Source organism: Leptinotarsa decemlineata, unplaced genomic scaffold, assembly GCF_025532065.1.
Source record: "Leptinotarsa decemlineata unplaced genomic scaffold, Ldec_3_MD MMD2_tig00002974_RagTag_RagTag, whole genome shotgun sequence".
NCBI lineage: Eukaryota > Metazoa > Arthropoda > Insecta > Coleoptera > Chrysomelidae > Leptinotarsa > Leptinotarsa decemlineata.
The window spans coordinates 3,945,723-3,965,359 of record NW_027412578.1 but is presented as its reverse complement, the minus strand read 5'-3'; the positions used below and the strand labels follow the sequence as shown (position 1 = coordinate 3,965,359).

The following is a 19,637-nucleotide window of genomic DNA, read 5'->3' as shown; positions in this document are numbered from 1 at the left end:
TTGTGTCGTGACTGATGATAGGTGATTGTTTGAAGGTGATGACAATGTTTCGTGATGAATTTCACTGGTTCGGACTTCCATTGTCTACTATATAAAATGATTTGAAATCCCTGAAACAAGTAAAAAAGAATAATTAAAAAGAATAGTTGAAAATAACAATTATATTAAGCAACAATAAACCTGAAATGAAATGATAGTGAAATAACCTACAAGTAAAAATATAATAATTGAATAAATAAAAATTGAAAGAATGCAAAAAAAGAAAATAATAAAAATAAAAAAGTGTAGAGATTCCAAGTCACGTTAGCTCACGACGTTTCGATTGTTGGTATCTACAATCGTCTTCGGGTGATGACTGTATTAAGGGAAGTAAAAATCTAGACAAGTTTTGAGTAGCCGAATCTCTGGAGCTGATGATCGGTCTAAGCGGAACGTCCTTCTTGTGGATTTTGGGTAGACCATACAAGTGAGGGGGCTTACTATGGTGCGGTGTTAGCCATGATCTTTCCTTGTCCGAAAAATAGACTTGGTGTTTTTTTCAAAATCTGGTACAACTTCCTTTCGATTGATGCAGTAGGGTCCCGTACGATCTTTGTGTATCGTCCCTTCCGCAGAACCTCTTCGATCTTCTGTTCGTAGAGAACGGTGTCCATTACCACAGTAGCGTTTCCTTTATCTGCAGGTAGAATCTTAATGGTGTTGTCTCTACGTAGGCCGTTCAGAGCTCTACGTTCTTCCTTGCTGATGTTAGATGTTGGAGTCATCACCCGAAGACGATTGTAGATACCAACAATCGAAACGTCGTGAGCTAACGTGACTTGGAATCTCTACACTTTTTTATTTTTATTATTTTCTTTTTTGCATTCTTTCAATTTTTATTTATTCAATTATTATATTTTTACTTGTAGGTTATTTCACTATCATTTCATTTCAGGTTTATTGTTGCTTAATATAATTGTTATTTTCAACTATTCTTTTTAATTATTCTTTTTTACTTGTTTCAGGGATTTCAAATCATTTTATATAGTAGACAATGGAAGTCCGAACCAGTGAAATTTGATGATAGGTGAATTATTAATCAGTCGGACGCAGCGTTTACAAATAAAGAAATTTATTAACAACATCAACAAAATGACAAACATGTGTTCGAAGTTAACTCTGGCAATTGTCGAGATCATAAATATATTCACAAAGGGTTAACCACTTGGGCCCTTGTCTTGATGCATAGAAGCTTTAACCATGAGTACCTACTAGAAACATCCCAAGTGGCGCCTGTTAAAATAAAAGAATTAACACAAAAACCCAAGCAGATGGACATTTTGTACGACTGCTCGATAATAGAGTTATGGAAAGTTAATTTTCTAACAAGAAGTTATAATACAAAAATAAAATCAATAAAGAAATGAAATGTTTCTAGACTAAATAGTTGTAGGAATAACCCTACAGTTGTTTGATTCAGTTTTAAACAGGTCTAGAAAAGTTTTTGCATAATGAAACAAGGTTTTGTGAAACTCTCGTGAGTATTTCACTTTGTCACCATGATTTCAACTTTTTCTCCAGTAAAAGCCAAAATTCAAAATTATTTTTGAAATTCTAACCCGGGCCGAAATAAATATTCCATTCCCACCAGCAAAACTTCGCACCGATTGTCCGCAAATTCCAGCATAGAACGTAAAGCACGCCACACCATCGAGAGCAACGGCACGCCGGAGATGAAGAATGAGAATGAAAGGGCATCGCCTTCTGCAGCTCTACGACGAAGAGAGCCGGTCGAGCCGGTGCTGAACTACGAAACTATTGGAACTTCTAGCCGCTGCGCCTGCTAAATTATCGCGGTTGACCCATTTCACGGCGAATGCACGCGCGCGGCGCTGCTGCCAAACCACCTCCGACCACCTCGCAGCACCGAGTTCCTTCACCTTTCTCGGTCATCCGCCGACAAGACCGATACGCCATGTCGGCCGGGGATCACCTAGGTCGCGAAACGAGCCGATTCGAAGGAAAAATCGACAGCCATTGAAAATGAGGTGCCTCAAGGCTCCGTTTTCGACCCTTTAAACTTTTGAAATGGTCCATTTTCATGGGAAATCAAAAATCAATAGTGAGGTGTCTCGAAGGTTCCTTTTGGACTTTATGACGAATCGATTCTAGGAAAAATCCAGAGTCATCGACGTTGATCTGCTTCATGCGTCCGTTTTATACGAAATCGGAGGAAAACTAAGTGAATCAAGGATCTATTTTGGACAGTTCAAGATTTGGAACAAATCAATTCTTACGGAAAATCAATATTCATCGTCTTCGGAACGCCACAAGGGTGTTTCCAATCTTTCAAACTTTGGAACGAATCGATACGAAGGAAAAATAAACATCTACCGATGATGGGATACCACAGTGGTCCGTATTCCATCCTCTAGAAAGAGTTTATTCTTTACAAAAATCCACAGAGATCAACGATGCCACAAAGGTACATTTTCAAACCTTTACACCTTTCAATCTTCTTGCATTGAAAACTGCAGAAACGCAGAATTCGAACTTTGTTCGGTATTGAAGCTTGGTTTTGCATGTCACCGTCTTGGGGAACCTCATTACGCTTTGATATTCGTGGGTTGATCTTACGTCTCTACTCACTTTGTGAGGAGTAAATTTTTAGCAAAACTCGACCTTTACTGATGATGAGGTGCATCAAGGATCCGTTTTTACCCCCTCAATGAACTCAATTCGTAGAATAAATCGACAATTATTGACTTTGGGTTACCTCAAGGGTCCGTTTCCAACTCTTTGAATTTTGAAACGAGTTGATTCGTAGGAAAGATGGCAGCCACTCATGTTGGGGTGTCCCAAAGGTTTATGTCGGACATTTACAACCATGGAACAAGTTGTTTCTTAAATGGACATTTATCGAGATAAGGGTGGCCAAAGGATCCGTTTCCGACTTCTCAACCAATTTTTTAGAATTAATCGACAGGAATCGATAAAGAGGTGCTTCTAGGTTCTGTTTTTGGCTCTTCAAACATTAGATCGAGTCGATCGAGTCGAAAAAAATTGACAGCTATCGTTTGAGCTATGAGGTTTCACTATGGCCTATTTTCGACCCTTTGAACTTTGAAACTAGTTGATTCGATTGCTATCGATGAAGTGCCCGCCACAAGGATCCGTTTTCAACCTTTTAAAATTTGAAACGAGTCCGTTTTGGACTCTATAGACTTTGGACATTCAAGTTAATTCATAGGGTGAGTCGTTTCATAGAGAGGGCAGAGGGTGATGTTTTATAATAGTTCAATTCAAAAAGATCACAATAGTTATCGACAAGAATAAGAAGCATATAAAGAAACCAGGGTGTCACTGCCCCGATAGTGATGATCTTAATTTTGAAATGGGAGACATGTTAGGAGTCAACATATTGGGAAATATATTTCAAATAACTGATAAAAATAACGGACTAAACTTTACTCCTGGAATATATTTGTCACAAGCAGTCCCTGAGTAACGATATACCAGTGAAAAATTGAAAGGGGTGATATTTTTAGGAGAGTATCAAAAACCGCTTATTCCTACCCAACTTTTAAGAGCTCATAAAGTTATTCTTGTCTAAGCGGTGAGATGAGGTAAATAAAATTAGTTCGGTTCTCAGCAGAATGAAGATTATAGTGATCTGGACCTGACTAAACCCAGATGCGAAGTTATATTTTCACGTTTTATATTAACACTGCTTCTCTCAGATAACAAAAAATCATTAGCGAAGTCTTCTTCCAGTTTGAAATATAAATATTCATGATGGTAACTTTAATATATGTATATTCAAGAGTTTTAACATCAACAGGGCAAACGATGTGATTATTACCAATATTCCAACAATATCAGCAGCTCCAGCACACTTAGGTTACTCATTGATACCTTAAAGTTCAAGAACAACGGAATCCCCATCATCCAATTTTTTCATCTCGAGTGAAACAACATCAATTTCACATATTGCTAAAATGGCTGACTACATTCTAGTTTCAGATGAGATTACGAAAGATTTTCACTTGAGCACTAGAACTGTATCTGATAATTTGCAGTGCGCTAAGCAAACGAAAACATTTTTTTTATTAAACGACTTGTATAAAATGGCCAATTAATTTTTTCCGCTGGGAAGACGATCAAAGGCTAGGACGGTAGCCGGTCGGGTTGACGTGGGTGCTCCACTCACTCTATCGACCGCTGTGTGAACCAGTGGTTCAAGCCGCCAGGCCGGACGATCAATTTTCACTTGCTATCGTCCAACCCGTGTTAGGAATCACAAGTTAGAAGGTAAGACCTCGTAAGTCCTTAGCTCGCACAAGTTTCGACTTCTGACAGTTGTCCCTCGCATGGGTGTGACAGCTGGTTAACGAAAAAACAGATTATAAACAGATTTAAACAGATTTCAACTTCAATATCAATGAAGAAACGAATCATGTGGACACTGTGGACACTGAGGGGACACTGTCCCCTCGAGATTTCTTTGAGGCCAAGGAATCATTTCAAAAAGGATGTCGAATAGACCCGATAAGTCTAGTGTCGCTTAATGTCTAAACTAGTCATTTCATTAAATAAATAAAATCTCATATTAAACCGCTCATTGTTTTAGAAATTATCTCATAGTATTGCCTCAACCAATATTCAATATTCGTTTAGTAATATAGGTTCAGTAATGTAATTAAATGAAATATGATATAATGAATGACTAAGAATTTGCTACATCCCAAATAAAATACACCATGGCGAAGTGTACAAAATACTGCAGCGATAACATTTGATAAACATTATATATGAATGTAGTTGCCGCACCTTAACAACATTTTTCAATTGAAGATCAACTCAAGACATTATTCAGATAAATAGATAACCTTAAAGTTAACCCGCCTACTTTTCTCTGAAGATTATTGCAGGGACGATGAAATTGATTATACATATACAATACGAACGTAAATAGTCCTCTCCTCCCCTCAACTTCTGAACGGGGCAAAATATCAAAGTCGGACAAAATTATGATATGAATCACTTTTGGTACTTTTTGTGACGTAAAAACAGATCGTTTGATTGCAATCGAAACTGCATAAAAAATATTTGTTTTAGTGACAAATACATTTTTTCCTCAAAACGGAAAATGTCAATCGCCAAAAAGTGCAATATTGATCAGAGATATTTCACGAGAAGGTCACACTTAAACTCATGAGAAAATAAATGGCTGGGTAGGAATATTGGAAAATAGTATCGGTGGTCTCATTCATCTAGAAAAAATATGGCTGGCGATTTTCATTAAGAAATTCTTCAAAGCTTCATTCAGCCACAGATTCGAGTTGTTTTTCAACAAGATGGTGTGACCCCACATTTTCGTTAGGCCTGTAAGAAATTGCTTGAATCAGACGCGGTTCATTGGAATGGCCTGCTCGTTCAGTGGATTTAACTCGTCTTTTTTTTTCCTTTGGGACTACATCAAACCGAAAGTTTATATTAGGCAACCTGGCAACGCATCCAATACGGTAACTCAGAGACAGAATTACCGAAACTTTGCTGTTATTACCTCAAAAACAATCAAGGAGAACCTTTTGAGCATATGCTCAAATTATTTTTTATGTATAAGGTGTGATGATGAGATTAAAATAAAATAATATATTTTTATGCCCTTGAAATTAGGACCTAACCATTGCAAAAGATGTTACTATTTTATTTCTCTTTCCAATGAATATTTATTACAAAAAATTTGACATAGAGTGGAGGAGTTAAGATATTCCTAGTCCCAAATTCAAACATCAATAACTCTGCAAACGGTTATCGAAATTCAAAAAAGTGAATGCAGTTGTATAGAAAATAGAGATACATTCGATATGATACGAGTCCCTCATCCGGCAGCGAATTTCTATATACACAAATTGAATCCGACCTTATGACCCAATAGAATATCACTTGAATTATTCAAAATCCTGAAGATGAATCGGAAACACGGAGAGGGTCAGAACTAAAAAAAAAGGATTAGGTTAATCAGATATCCCTATCAAATTATTTTCAAAATTAGTATAAACCAGAAGGCAACTTTATTGCATCAAAGACAGTCATTTATCCATTTCATTCACGTCAATGCAGTTGCATTGCATGTTTTCTCTTATCATTTTATTATCATAATCAATTGTTCTTTGTGCTAGTTTATTTATGAGCGCAGCATTGATATTCCACATTACCAGCTTTTTCGACTCATTTTGTAATAGGAGTTCAGCCTGATTGCTACATAAAATATCCCATATGCTCATTATAATCCTTCACCAATGGTGGATAAATTGCTTTTTGAATTGCTCACCTCTGCTTTTGATTTGTCATAGTAATATTCTGTGGATTATGGAAACTAAGGAAATTGATTCCTTTTCTGTCTCTTCACTTCTTTGGTATATTTTGTTGATGTTTCTCCAGTTATATCATAATCTGCAAAATGAGTAATCCTATAATTTCAGATTTTTTCACATGAGTCCCAGTAGCTACAACTGAAACCAGCCATGTTCTATATACAGATTTCTTTTGCATTTTCAATGTAAAACACACTCCTGTGATATATCATAGATCAGATAATCATAACAGAAATAAATCACCAGCCATTTTTATACATCACTTAAGCACGATGAATTCCATAACTTTTCCATAACGCTCAGTCTGACATTCACATTAATTTTCTTTTGCAGAAATGATGTGAATAGCATAATAACACGTAGTTGAACAGCGAAACTACTGTAACACACGGTAAAAATTATTGTACCAAAAGGTTGTATCACGATGATACCGCTGGAATACAGAAGGAGATATTTGTCATCTGTCAAAAAGTTCATGGTACCTGTTCCGCCCGAGTGCCTATTCTGTAAGTTCTGTATCTGTATCTGTAGAATAGGCCACACGTGACCCATTGTACATCCTCCCATAAACAATAGGAGTTGTCCTCCTAGGTCATCGTCCATCCTGTCCTTTCCATCCTACTGTTAAGCGTAGATATTTCTTCGGCGCCAGCTCACCAGGGTCGCCCAGGGTGATCCTGGCAAGATTGCATCCCTTGATTCCATCCTATCTCTTTAGGGATAGAGCATGGGTTTGACGTTTGGCCAGTTCCGCAATTGTCGAAGTCATCAGGCGAAGTCATCAGCCGCTTCCTTGGCTGAAGAGTTGACAATGCGATTACCTTTACTCCTGTCGTGCCCTTTAACCCACCTTAGGATAAAGTTATCTGTAAGTTATTCTGTGACCAGACTTAGGTTTTTTATATTTTGATCACTATCGTAACATAGGATTTTTTTTTATCTATATAAACCAAGCGTTGTGTTCCTCAAGTATGTCGCCAATATAATTTCAGATTATATGAGAACCATCAACGATATAACTTTCAAGTAACGCCCAGGCTGACATTCAGCCTACATTTCATGAATGAAAAGAAGGTTTCAATGGACTAAAAACACGTGGTTACACAACGAAACAGCTAAGACACAGAGTAAAAATTCTTGTATCTAAAGGTGGTATCACGGTGATACATCTGGCATTCAAAAAGTGATTATTGTCATCTGTCAAAAAAGTTCATGGTTCCTGTTCCATGCCGAGTGAGTACCAATTCTGTAAGTTATTTTGTGACCAGACTTGGGTTTTTCACATTTGGATGACTATCACAACGTACGAAAATATCTTTTGTCGATATTAACCAAGCGTTATATTCCTTAAACATGTCGCCAGTGAAATTACAGATTATATAAGCACCATGAATGTTATAACATTCTCTCAGTCTGGTAACGCTAAGTCTGACACTTCATGAATGGGGAAAAGGTGTAATAAATGCACAAAAAACATGTTCCATGGTATGTGTTCCAGCGCAACCACTGAAACACATACCATTGTGTCACAGTGACATCGGTAGAACGCAAATGGTTATGATTGTCATTTGTCAAAAACATTCATGGTTCCTGTTCCGTGCCGAGTGTCTATTCTGTACCTTTGTATGACTCTTGTACATTTGGATGACCATTACGACTTGGGAAAATATCTGTGTGTTCCAGCGACACCGCTGGAACACACACCATGCTCTCACAGTGACATCGCTGAAATGCAAATGGTTATGACTGTCATTTGTCAAAAACATTCAATGTTCCTGTTCCGTGCCGAGTGTCTATTCTGTAATGTATTTTGTGAACACAATTGGCCTCTTGTACATTCAGATGGCCATTACAACCTGGGAAAATATCTGTGTGTTCCAGCGGAACCGCTGGAACACACACCATGCTCTCACAGTGACATCGCTGGAATGCAAATGGTTATGACTGTCATTTGTCAAAAATATTCATTGTTCCTGTTCCGTGCCGAGTGTCTATTTTGTAATGTATTTTGTGAACACTCTTGGCCTCTTGTACATTCGGATGACCATTACAACTTGGGAAAATATTTATTGTCGGTATTAACCAAGCGTTATATTACTCTAGTCTGTCGCAAATACTAGCAGAGATTCTCGTCGGGCAAGCAGGCATCCATCCACTTTAATCCGCATCGGTATTTTTCCGCGGCAATACCCATTATTCGCGATAAAGTCAGCTAATTGCAGAGGCTGCCAGCCGGTGTATTAACCCCGCTCAGAGAAAGTTTCCGAACGACGACGCTTTTTACTTTCTACGGATTAAAGCCGTGTTATTTAATTTTCATTGAATCGACCATTAGATTAGAAATTATGGATTTTATTACCGAGCGCGAGATTATGCACGTGAAATCGCATTTAGTTTTCTTCGTCGGATTCGTATTGTTTATGGCGAAATGACGGCGGTGCGTGTAATTCGAGTGGATGCACCGACCGGGCAATCGTTCTCGGGTTGAGTAATAATTTTCTCGAAAGACGGCAACAGGCGATAAAATCTTCATTACAGCCGAGATCGGGTTCGCTATCGAGATGCCAATATAAATTCAAAAGTTGACTGATGTTGAATAAAAATAATGCAATGTGCGTTTTTCAAAAAACACAATACTTGTTTTGTGCATATTTCCTGTATTGACAAAAATATACCAAGGGATACTAAATGCGTGAATACGGTGAAAAAATTAAGGCTAGGCAGCTTTCACAAAGTTTTACTGATGCGATTAAACACCAGACGTGTTTAATAGAACAAAATGAACATAAATTGCTGCTCACTAATACAGTTCATAATCGTTCCTATACTGATATTACAATGTCGGGACTAGTGATTGGTCAATTATTATTTAGACGAACACAACGTTTATCAATAACACAATTTATTAACAACAAAACACAATGGCAAACAAAACACGAAAAAAAAATTACAGGGTAACTTCGAGTAACTAACTCTAAGTCTTTTCTTAATCAGCGAGGAGACTGTAAAGCGGGTTTAGTTCAAGGTGGAAACCCCTGAATGAGAAATAGTTCCTGGCCGAAATCCCAGAACAGAATGAATGCATTGGTTAAGAAATGTGTTCGAAGTAACTCTCGAACAATCATCACTGACAAAATAGTTGGGGTCATAAATATAGTCGAGAAGGATCAACCACTTGGGCCCGAATTCTTTGTCTTAATCCATAAAAGTTTTAATAACGAGTACCTACTCGAAACATTCTTAAGTGGTGTCGTTCTATATCAGTGGCCGCCAACCTCTTCAATGTGTTGAGCTACTTTGTTAATTTTGGAATAAACAGCGAGCTACCCACACGGAAGCCACGTAACGCAACGTAAATGAAATAATCCACAGTTAATTTATCATTATATGTATTTATTTTACTATTTAACTGGTAATACATAATACATAGGTACTAATAATAAACTAATAACAAAATTACTAATATTACTAGTACGTACTTGTTCATAGCTACATTCCTACCTATCAAACGAAGGTGAAAAATAAACACAAACTTTTATCCAGCCACAACGGCATGTCACGTATGATTCAAAAATAGTTAATAATAACAACAAAAAAGTAACGCACTATCATAAACATAAACATTGAAGAATAAAAAAGCTCGTTCAATGAGAAGGCTGACACTCAGCCTCATCGATAATTTTTTTAATGTTTGCAGTATAATTTGATGCAGCCATTCGAATACAATTATCCAAATGTTTATCTATAAGTCGATTGCGATATTTGTTCTTAATAAACTTTATATTGGAAAAAGAAGATTCACACAAATAGGTTGAACTGAATAATGGTTTCACTTTCAAGGCAACACGGCATAGAACTGAATATTTGTCTTTAGTTACAATAGGCCAGATACATTCAGTACTTGAGACTAACGATTTTAAGGCTAAATCATTTTGAAACTCAATGACTTCCATTTCTGTTGCAGCGATGTCTTCGCCAAAGTTCTGCATAACACAAGTTGCAAACTGTTGGATATCAATTTCCATAAAGGGTGAAACAATAAACTGCGCTACTAAAGCCATTTCATTGAAATCCTTAAAACGATTTTTTAAGTTATTCTTCAGGGTAGAAATTATTTCTACATGATATTTGTTGTCATAGGGTTCTAATGGATTTTGAGATATTTTTTCTGAAAGAATAGGAAAATGCTTGGCATCGCTGTTAATTAGGTTTTGTTCCCAAAACTCCAGCTTTTTGATAAATGCTTTTATATCTGAAATCATTTCCGCTAGTTCTTTGTCTCTCCCCTGAAGCTGCAAATTAAGTTCGTTTAATTTCTCTGTAATGTCCACGAGAAAACCAAAATCTCTAAGCCAGATTGAACTTTCTAGTTCCAGAGTCGGTTCATCGCGTTGTTCGAAAAATTAAACTATGCCAGATCGGACATCATTAAAACGTTTCAGGACCCGTCCTCTACTTAACCATCGGACTTCAGAGTGAAGGAGTAGGTCCCCGTATTGACAGTCAACTTCATCGGCCAAGGTTCTGAATAATTTTCTTTGTAACACTTGAGCTCTAATCTTGTTCACAATTTTTACCACCAGTTTCATAACGTTGTTTAGTTTCAGGAAATTTCCACATAATGCTTGCTGATGGATAATGCAGTGATAACAGATAAATTGCGGAAAAGTTTCATCTCTACGACATAACGCCACCAGATCACAACCCACTATAGCTGGAGCGCCATCGGTTGTCAAGCCTACCATTTTCGATATTGGAATTTTCTCGGAAGAAATATTTTTTAAATGAGAAAACAACTCATGTCCAGTAGTGTGTCCTTTCAGTGGAATGAACTTCAAAAGATCTTCTTTAATCGTAAAATCACTAAAAACCATCCTGACGAACACGGCCATCTGGGCAGTGTCAACGACATCTGTTGATTCATCCAGTTAAAGTGAAAAATAAACACAGTTATCTAAGTCAGTTCTTAACTGTAAAAAAATATCATTGTTCATTACTTCTACACGTCTCATTGTATTAGCAGAAAGTTGCATAGATTTTATAGCTGAAACTATCTCGTCTTTATTTCTAAAGTTGGCAAATAACGAATCAGCAGCTTCTAAAAATGCCTATTTTATCATTTCCCCATCTTCATAAGGTTTCTTTTTTTGTTCAATTATCTGGGACACACGGTACGATGCTTCAGTTGCAGCCTTATTTTTGTCGACTGTTCTTAAAAATATAATGATTGTTTCCAATTAACTGCTTTTTTAACTGTTTCAGTTTCTCCTTTCTGGCGGCAGAATGTAGTGGGAATGATTTTTCAAAATTAGAATGTACAGTTTTATGATGTCTCTCAATATTTCCTTTTTTATCAACGGAGACCGAAGTATTACATAACAAACACACATTTTTATATTTAACTTCTGTAAAAAAGTATTGTTCTTCCCATTCCGAATGAAAGTGGTATGTCTTTACCTTCTTACAACTGCTTGCCACAATATTATTTTTGTTGTTCTCTACTAACCCAACCGCTGGCCGTTGGTTACGCGTTCAGTTTTAATTTAAGCGCAATGTCGCCGCGCCGTGCGTATTTATCCCGTTCAAAGCAATCCAGATAGTTCTCGAACACTAACGCGCTGGTCCGGCTGGTCGGTTCTAGCCGATTCTAGCTTGATGGTGTCAGCGGCAGATCGCTCACCGCAACGTTGCCGCTGTTTATGTTTAATATTATGACAATTAGATTTTTTGGTGGAATTTTCAGAAGCTTCTCTGATTTTTGCAGTTTGTATTTTTTAAATTAAAATCGTTCTGAGAGCTACCAAAATTGCCTCCGCCAGCTATCGGTAGCTCGCGATCGACAGGTTGGCGACCACTGTTCTATATATTCATTTGTTTTTGGGCCATAAACTTTCGTTTCCAGAGAATAGAGCATTTCAAATATATGCGATGATATGCGATATTGCAGTTATGAAAAGATAGTTTCCTAACAAAAATTTATAATACAAAATAAAAATCAACAAAGAAATAAAATGTTTCTTAACTAAGTATTTGTATAAAAACCCTATAACAGGTACTACGAAGATATTACAGATTTTAAATACAGGGACATAACAATCTTCAAGAGGAAGATTAAACTTTAATCTTTGTCTTGAAGATGATCACTTGGTGACTGAAACACGTGTCGAGGTATTAAAAATAACGGTTTGGTGTTGGGATAAAACTCCAGTAACATTCTTTAGGTATCAATCAAGTTCATCCAACCCAAGCCAAGAAATTTAATTACGGCGTTTTCTCCTTTGAAACGAAACATTTGTTTTTTCAATCGATGTTCAAAAAAAGATATGTATCCAAAATGCATTCATTTGAAACCAAAATACCGGAGCCATGCCACATTGATGAAAAGCAGATAAACATAGACAAAAAAGCAAATTGGATAATTTCAACAGCGGTTTTAAAAACTTGTTACAGTGAAAATCTAGTGAACAGTGTTACTGACTTTTCATTAAGTATTGTGATAGTTTCATTCGAGTTTTTGCACTACTAGAAGAGTACTTAAATTCAACAGAGAGTTTCTGATGGTTTGCCTCAATCATTAGAAAGGTGCTAAAGATTCTCGTCTCTCTCGTCTATGTTTTATAGACTCTTACAAAAATGAGGTTTTTATTTTTGGGCGAGGGCAAGAAAAATATTCCGAATAACTACATAGTTGTAAAGTTTATTCGTCTTTTTTTTTTCCTTTGGGACTACATCAAACCGAAAGTTTATATTAGGCAACCTGGCAACGCATCCAATACGGTAACTCAGAGACAGAATTACCGAAACTTTTGCTGTTATTACCTCAAAAACAATCAAGGAGAACATTTTGAGCATATGCTCAAATTATTTTTCATGTATAAGGTGTGATGATGAGATTAAAATAAAATAATATATTTTTATGCCCTTGAAATTAGGACCTAACCATTGCAAAAGATGTTACTATTTTATTTCTCTTTCCAATGAATATTTATTACAAAAATTTGACATAGAGTAGAGGAGTTAAGAAATTTTTAGTGCCAAATTCAAACATCAATAACTCTGCAACCGGTTATCGAAATTAAAAAAAGTGAATGCAGTTGTATAGAAAATAGAGATACATTCGATACGATACGAGTCCCTTATCCGGCAGCAAATTTCTATATACACAAATTGTATCCGACCTTATGACATTAGAAAGGTGCTAAAGATTCTCGTCTCTCTCGTCTATGTTTAATAGACTCTTACAAAAATTAGGTTTTTATTTTTGGGCGAGGGCAAGAAAAATCTTCCAAATAACTACATAGTTGTAAAGTTTATTCAGGAAAGTTACTACAAGTTTTCAATTGTTTGCCTGGATGAGCTTGTGATAGTATGTTGATGTGTATATTTTAAAAATTATCACTTTGAATTAATTCAAAAGTAACAGTTATTTCCAGTTAGATAAAAATCTGGGAAGAAATATCATCAACAAAAGTTGAAAGCACAGGATTTTGGTCAGGAGATGAAAACATTATTGGGTAAATAATTAAAATATAACATAGTGTTCGTTACATAGAACTTCAATTCTTTCTTAAATTTATTTCTGTTGGGCATAATATTTATTCGCACCGGTATTCGATTATAGATTTTCGGAACAGAATAAATCATAAATCGCGCTAATCCTCAACTCACTACTGAAAGTCGTTCGTGGGGGAGAGATAGCTGGTTAATGAAAAAACAGAATTCAACAGATTTTTTTAAATAATTGCATAACTGTGACCTGAATTACTTTCGTTGGGATGTTATGAGAGAGCATTGATGCTGAGTATTTCACTACCCATAGCAAATATACAGTGATAAGTTTACAATTCACGAATATAAATTGTCCGAAATTTTTGTAAGTACTAGTTACATAGTTAGATACATATTTTTTTAAATTATTTTGATGAGTGTGTTTTGTACAACTTGCAAATTATTCAGATATATCTTGGTCAATACTTGTTCTGTCACACAAGGAATCCCTTGAAAAATGTCATATATTTCAATAGAACTTTTTTTGAGTATTATTCCGAAAATATTTCTCATAATCTTCATTGAAATAATAATAAGAAACAAAAAAAAAATATGTCAGAAGTGGGATTCGAACCCACGCCCACAAAGTGGACCAGAACGCTCGAACCTGCATAGCAGGCAAGGAAACCTTGAGTCTGGCGCCTTAGACCGCTCGGCCATCCTGACATGTTTAATATTATGTAATATACAATTCATATGCCACTACAGAGATCATATAATATTTTGAAGCAAACTCGTAATTTAACACATTAAAAAGAAATTCGAAATGACCTTTTTTTTCATCTGGATTCGAAATTATTTTGCCTTTTTTGAGTTTTATATCATTTGTTTAGAAGAGAGAAAGTTAGAAGCAGAAAAATGTTTCAAAGTACTTTATTGTTATTCGTTGTACCTATGTTTTGCTATCCATGATAACTACAGAATTTTCATTGTAAACTGAAAAACGCGTTTCGCTTTACGAAAGCTTAATCAGTTACTGGTAATAAAACTAGTTTACAATAGCTTTTATACAGTGTTCATCCCCAAAGTATGCACCATATGGGAAACTTATTTATAAAGGGTTTTTTGACAAAATGTTTTTCTTGATAAAAGTTTGTGCATCCCCTAAAACTAAACATGCACCAACAAAATATAGTAAAACACACGTAATATACGAGGAGCTTTCAAATATTTGTATGTTTGATTTTTGTTCAATTGTTTTATTTTTACTTGTATTTTATTTCACTATTATTTCATTTCAGGTTTTTTTGCTTAATATAATTGTTATTTACAGCTATTTATTTTTAATTCTTCTTTTTTAGTTGTTTCAGGGATGTCAAATCATTTTAAATTATTAGACGTTGGAAGTCCGAACTAGTGAAATTCTGTATAACAATAGGTAGGTAGGTAGGTTTAAAGTGTGTGGGTCTGTACGACCTTCCACCGCAACCCATAAGGGTTTATTGTGGCTCACACCTATTCACACTCGACCAAATAAACCCAGCTTCTTAACGAAACCGATTAGCTTGTATGGTGAGTGGTCTTTCAGGTCAGATGGTAAGAGTACGGCTCTGCCGAACTCTAAAAACCTGATTCGGTCACCAGCGGGGCAGACACAAAGTATATGCTTTGGTGTTCCAATATTTTTCAAACAGAGGCGACACACACTGTCTTCCGACAGTCCAAGTCTCTACATATGATGATTCAAATGACAGTGTCATGTAAGAAGGCCTGTTAGACATCGTAGTTCATCCATACTGTAGTCCAACAACTGTTTGGAATCACGCTTCGAAGGGTGAATAAACGCCTTGGAGTGAGCCAATCCTGGAAGATTCTGCCAGAAGTCCATAAATCTTCTTGCCAGTGTTTGTTTGGCAAAGCCCAAAGCGATGCCAATGACAGGTTCTAGTCCAATGAAGCCGCTTGCAGCACTCTCCTTTGCAAAAGAGTCAGCAGCTCCATTGCCTTCCAGGCCAGTATGGCCAGGAATCCAGACCAGAGACAATCCGTTTAGTCTTCCTATCGAAGAGAGTCTTTTTTGGCAGTTTGCTACCAATTTAGACGTTGCTCAGTAGGAGCCAAGAGCTTCCAACGCCGCTTGACTGTCCGAGAATATTTTTATTGACTTGTGAGTGAGGTTGGATTACAATAGGTAGGTAATGACAGAACTTATTACATTAATGATCGAATCTGATAAAACAGGTAGATTTTGAATAAACAATTAGGTACATTACAATATTATTTCTAGGAAACTGGTAAACTATTGGCATTTTAAGTAAAAAATTAATTACATAAATGAATATAAATTGGAAGGGGTGAATTTTCAGGAGAGCTTAATTTTTGGGAAAAAAGTTTTGGCTTTCTACTCCTCCATCTTTTCACAAAATATATGTGGGAAATTTCACCTCTTTCACATACTATATTGTGTAACAATCCTGTGAATGGTATCTGATTCAATTCCATAACGAATGTTTGGAGTACAAACTGAATAGGAAAAGGTATTTTTTTTGTATAATTCAATGTTCATATGAAAGTAGTTGTTTCGAAAGGGCTTATTCTTACAGTTTGTGTCTGAAAGTTACTTCTTTGCAAGATCTACAAACCTTTGTGAAGAGTGTATTCTAAAATCAAATGCCCTTTTCCTTTCTTTGGAAGATAATATGTAAATCTATTAATTGATGACATTTTTTGAGAACAAGTTCAATAATGTAATTGAATAACGTCCTCTCGGTGGTCTGAAACAAAATATTCATATTTGCGTTCATTGATTTCCAAAAATTCTTGAGTCTCTAGAATCTGCTAGAATCACTGGAAATCAATGAACGCAAATATTCAAATTTTCTTTTAAACAAATTTTAAAGGATTTAAAAAACATAACCTTTAGTGAAGAATAATTTTAAAGTCGTTTCCAGACTCTAAATACTGCCAAATTTCAAATATGGGAAAAGTGGAAATCTGTTATTCTAAAATATAAATGGATATTAGAAAAGACGACATAAGAAACGAAGATAAATTCATTGCCAAGAATATGTCACTGCGAGAAACCCAAAATTTCATAGAACAATCATATGAGAATTCGCATTCTCATACAACTAATTCTGACAGTGTGCCAACATTTTTTTATATCATTTTGTCATGACTCACAACATTTATAAAAGTGTTCTATAATCTAAAACGGTAAATTGTGTCGCCGACCTCATTTCATCTTTATTTTTGATAAAAAAGATTTTCCTAAGCTTCTATATTTGGAGACGAAGTGCAAATAACCTATGACAATAGAACATAATAATAATAATAATATGAAGAAACGGATGAAGTATTCGAATTTTCTCTTCAAACCCTGTAGAATTTATCCAGACCAGTTCTGATTATTGGAGTTCTTGGTGGAATGATGCCCTCTCTACGAAGGCAGAAATCTTAGCCGGACAAATGTAGAAAATTGTTATTCTTGGTTCATTGCGTCTAATCGGGGCACATGATTCTCGGACCAAATGATCACTTACCGCACGAAGAGGAGAGTGGTCACTGGTTGATGATGCTTGCACGCCTTCCCGGATGTATCAGAGCTTCGGGGACGGAACCCGACCAGCTTATCCTTCGGTGAAAAAAATGATACATTTGTTTGATTGATGACCTATTTATTTAGTAAAAATTCATACTGAATCTAGGATAAAGAAAATACTTTTGTCTGATTTCTACTAAATTTATTATTTGTTACACACCGAAACCGGTCGTAATAAATAATAAACTTAGTAGGAATTACACAAAAGTATTTTCTTTATCCTATATTCAATGATAATAATAATTTGTCTTTCTAACAATATTGTACAAAGTAAAGGGTATGAGATCATACAGAGTCTTCAAAAGGACAAGTCTGTACGTGCCTAGTCGAAGTAAACGATATTTTGCACTCTTGAAGTTGGCAGCACTCTCAAAGGCCAAGAAACCAATACAACCAACTAGTCAACGTGGACTGTAGACATGGCTCGTATTGGTTCGTATTGGATAATTTTTACTAATCGAGTTTTATAATTGGCTGAAGAGTCGTAAAATTAAATTTGAAGTCATGTTACGATGACGAATAGATATCGGGAATGTGGGGATGGTTATCGCCATCGTGTCCAGTTCAGGAACTGATCGCGGTTTGAGTGTTGAAATTCGATATTGGTGCAGTTATAATTAGTCAAAATTTTTTGTTATCTATTTAAAATGTGGCATCCTTGGACAAGTACTAATAGTTATAACAAGTGTGACAAAACGCAGCCTTTTTCCAGTGTAGTGATTCCAATAGCGATGGTGAACAATTCGAAAAAGAGATACCAGTGAATAAGATTCGGATGCATTTGAACATTGAAACACAAAGAGTATGTTCCAATGTATATAAGAATCTACATCTCAAGTTTGGTTTCGAGGGAAACAAACTATGACAAGCAATATTAGACTTGACCGAAATTCCTTTCTAAACTGTACGTAAATAACGTTACTGAGACTTTCCCCTATTTTTGTGTTTCCAATCCCATCGAGTTGATTTGGGGAAAACTGAAACAAAGCATCAGGTGTAAAAATAATTTTCCAAAATTTGATAAGAAGGTAATAGAACTAATTGAAGAAGAAGTATCTAATATTACCGAAGAAGACTGGTAGAAAAGGATTGAAAAAGTAATTTCAGTTGAAAAAGACTATATGTAGATTGGACACTTCCATATTAATGGTGGAAATGAATTCATTTTTTGATTCAAATGACGACAGTGAAAGTGAAACAGAGAATATGGAAGAAAAATTATCAGAAGCTTTCGAAGAAAGTTAGTGAAGTGTTTTTGAGGTTACACTATATCGTTTACTTGAACTATAATAAAAGTAATTCTAAGATAAACGCCTAGCATGTTGGTAACTTTATTTTACGTGGCATTTCAGTTAGGTTAGCAATGTTACATAAGCTCAGCAATTGTCCGACTCGATGCGTATTTCAAATATTTTGAATGAAACAAGATATTATAAGAGGGTCTGCACTAAAAAGGGATTTTTTTCTTTTTTTCAAAAGAGACACATTTGCCGTTTTAGTAATATACCAATAAACATATAATTACATGTAATGTAATACATGTAATGTACGTTCAACAGAACATTTGAACTTCGGTAATATAATAAGCTCAAAACAATTTGGATTTCAGTCAAACAAAAATACTCATGATGCCATATTTCCACTTTTATATGAAGTGTATAGTAACATTAATAGACGGGAGATTACAGCAGCAGTCTTTTGCGATTTCTGTAAAGCATTTGACTGTGTTAATCACGAAATTCTGCTCAGGAAACTTTATCTCTATGGTATTGAGGGTATTACTCATAAATGGTTTGCATCTTATCTATCGGGTAGAAGTCAAAGGATCAAATATACAACAGTATCTGATGTTACTGACATATCTAACGGAGTACCACAAGGCTCAGTACTCGGACCTATCCTGTTTCCACTCTATATCGATGACTTGGCTACCATTGATATAGAGGGGAAATTCACTTTATTCGCAGACGACACTACAATATTATAGCGCAATACCAACACAAATGATCTATATAATGCCATTTGCTCTGACATTTCCAAACTTTCAGATTGGTGTAAGGCAAATTTATTGGCTTTAAATGTTGCAATTGTTTGGCTTTAATTGCATATTTCTCTAGCTTCGAATTCGAATGTGATTGAGAACACGTCATGCAACAAATTTCTTGGGTTATCAATTGATAACAAGTTGA

General features: G+C 35.7%; 1 protein-coding gene and 1 non-coding gene across 2 annotated transcripts in view; both read right to left on the bottom strand.

The window, feature by feature from the left end:
• Eip74EF (Ecdysone-induced protein E74) overlaps positions 1-19,637 on the bottom strand; it is a 569,772-nt gene that overhangs the window by 460,716 nt on the left and 89,419 nt on the right.
• On the bottom strand, positions 14,461-14,573 carry TRNAL-CAA (transfer RNA leucine (anticodon CAA)). The gene is made up of 2 exons: positions 14,536-14,573; positions 14,461-14,505 (listed from the first exon to the last, which is right to left on the bottom strand). It is a non-coding gene; the product is annotated as a tRNA-Leu (tRNA).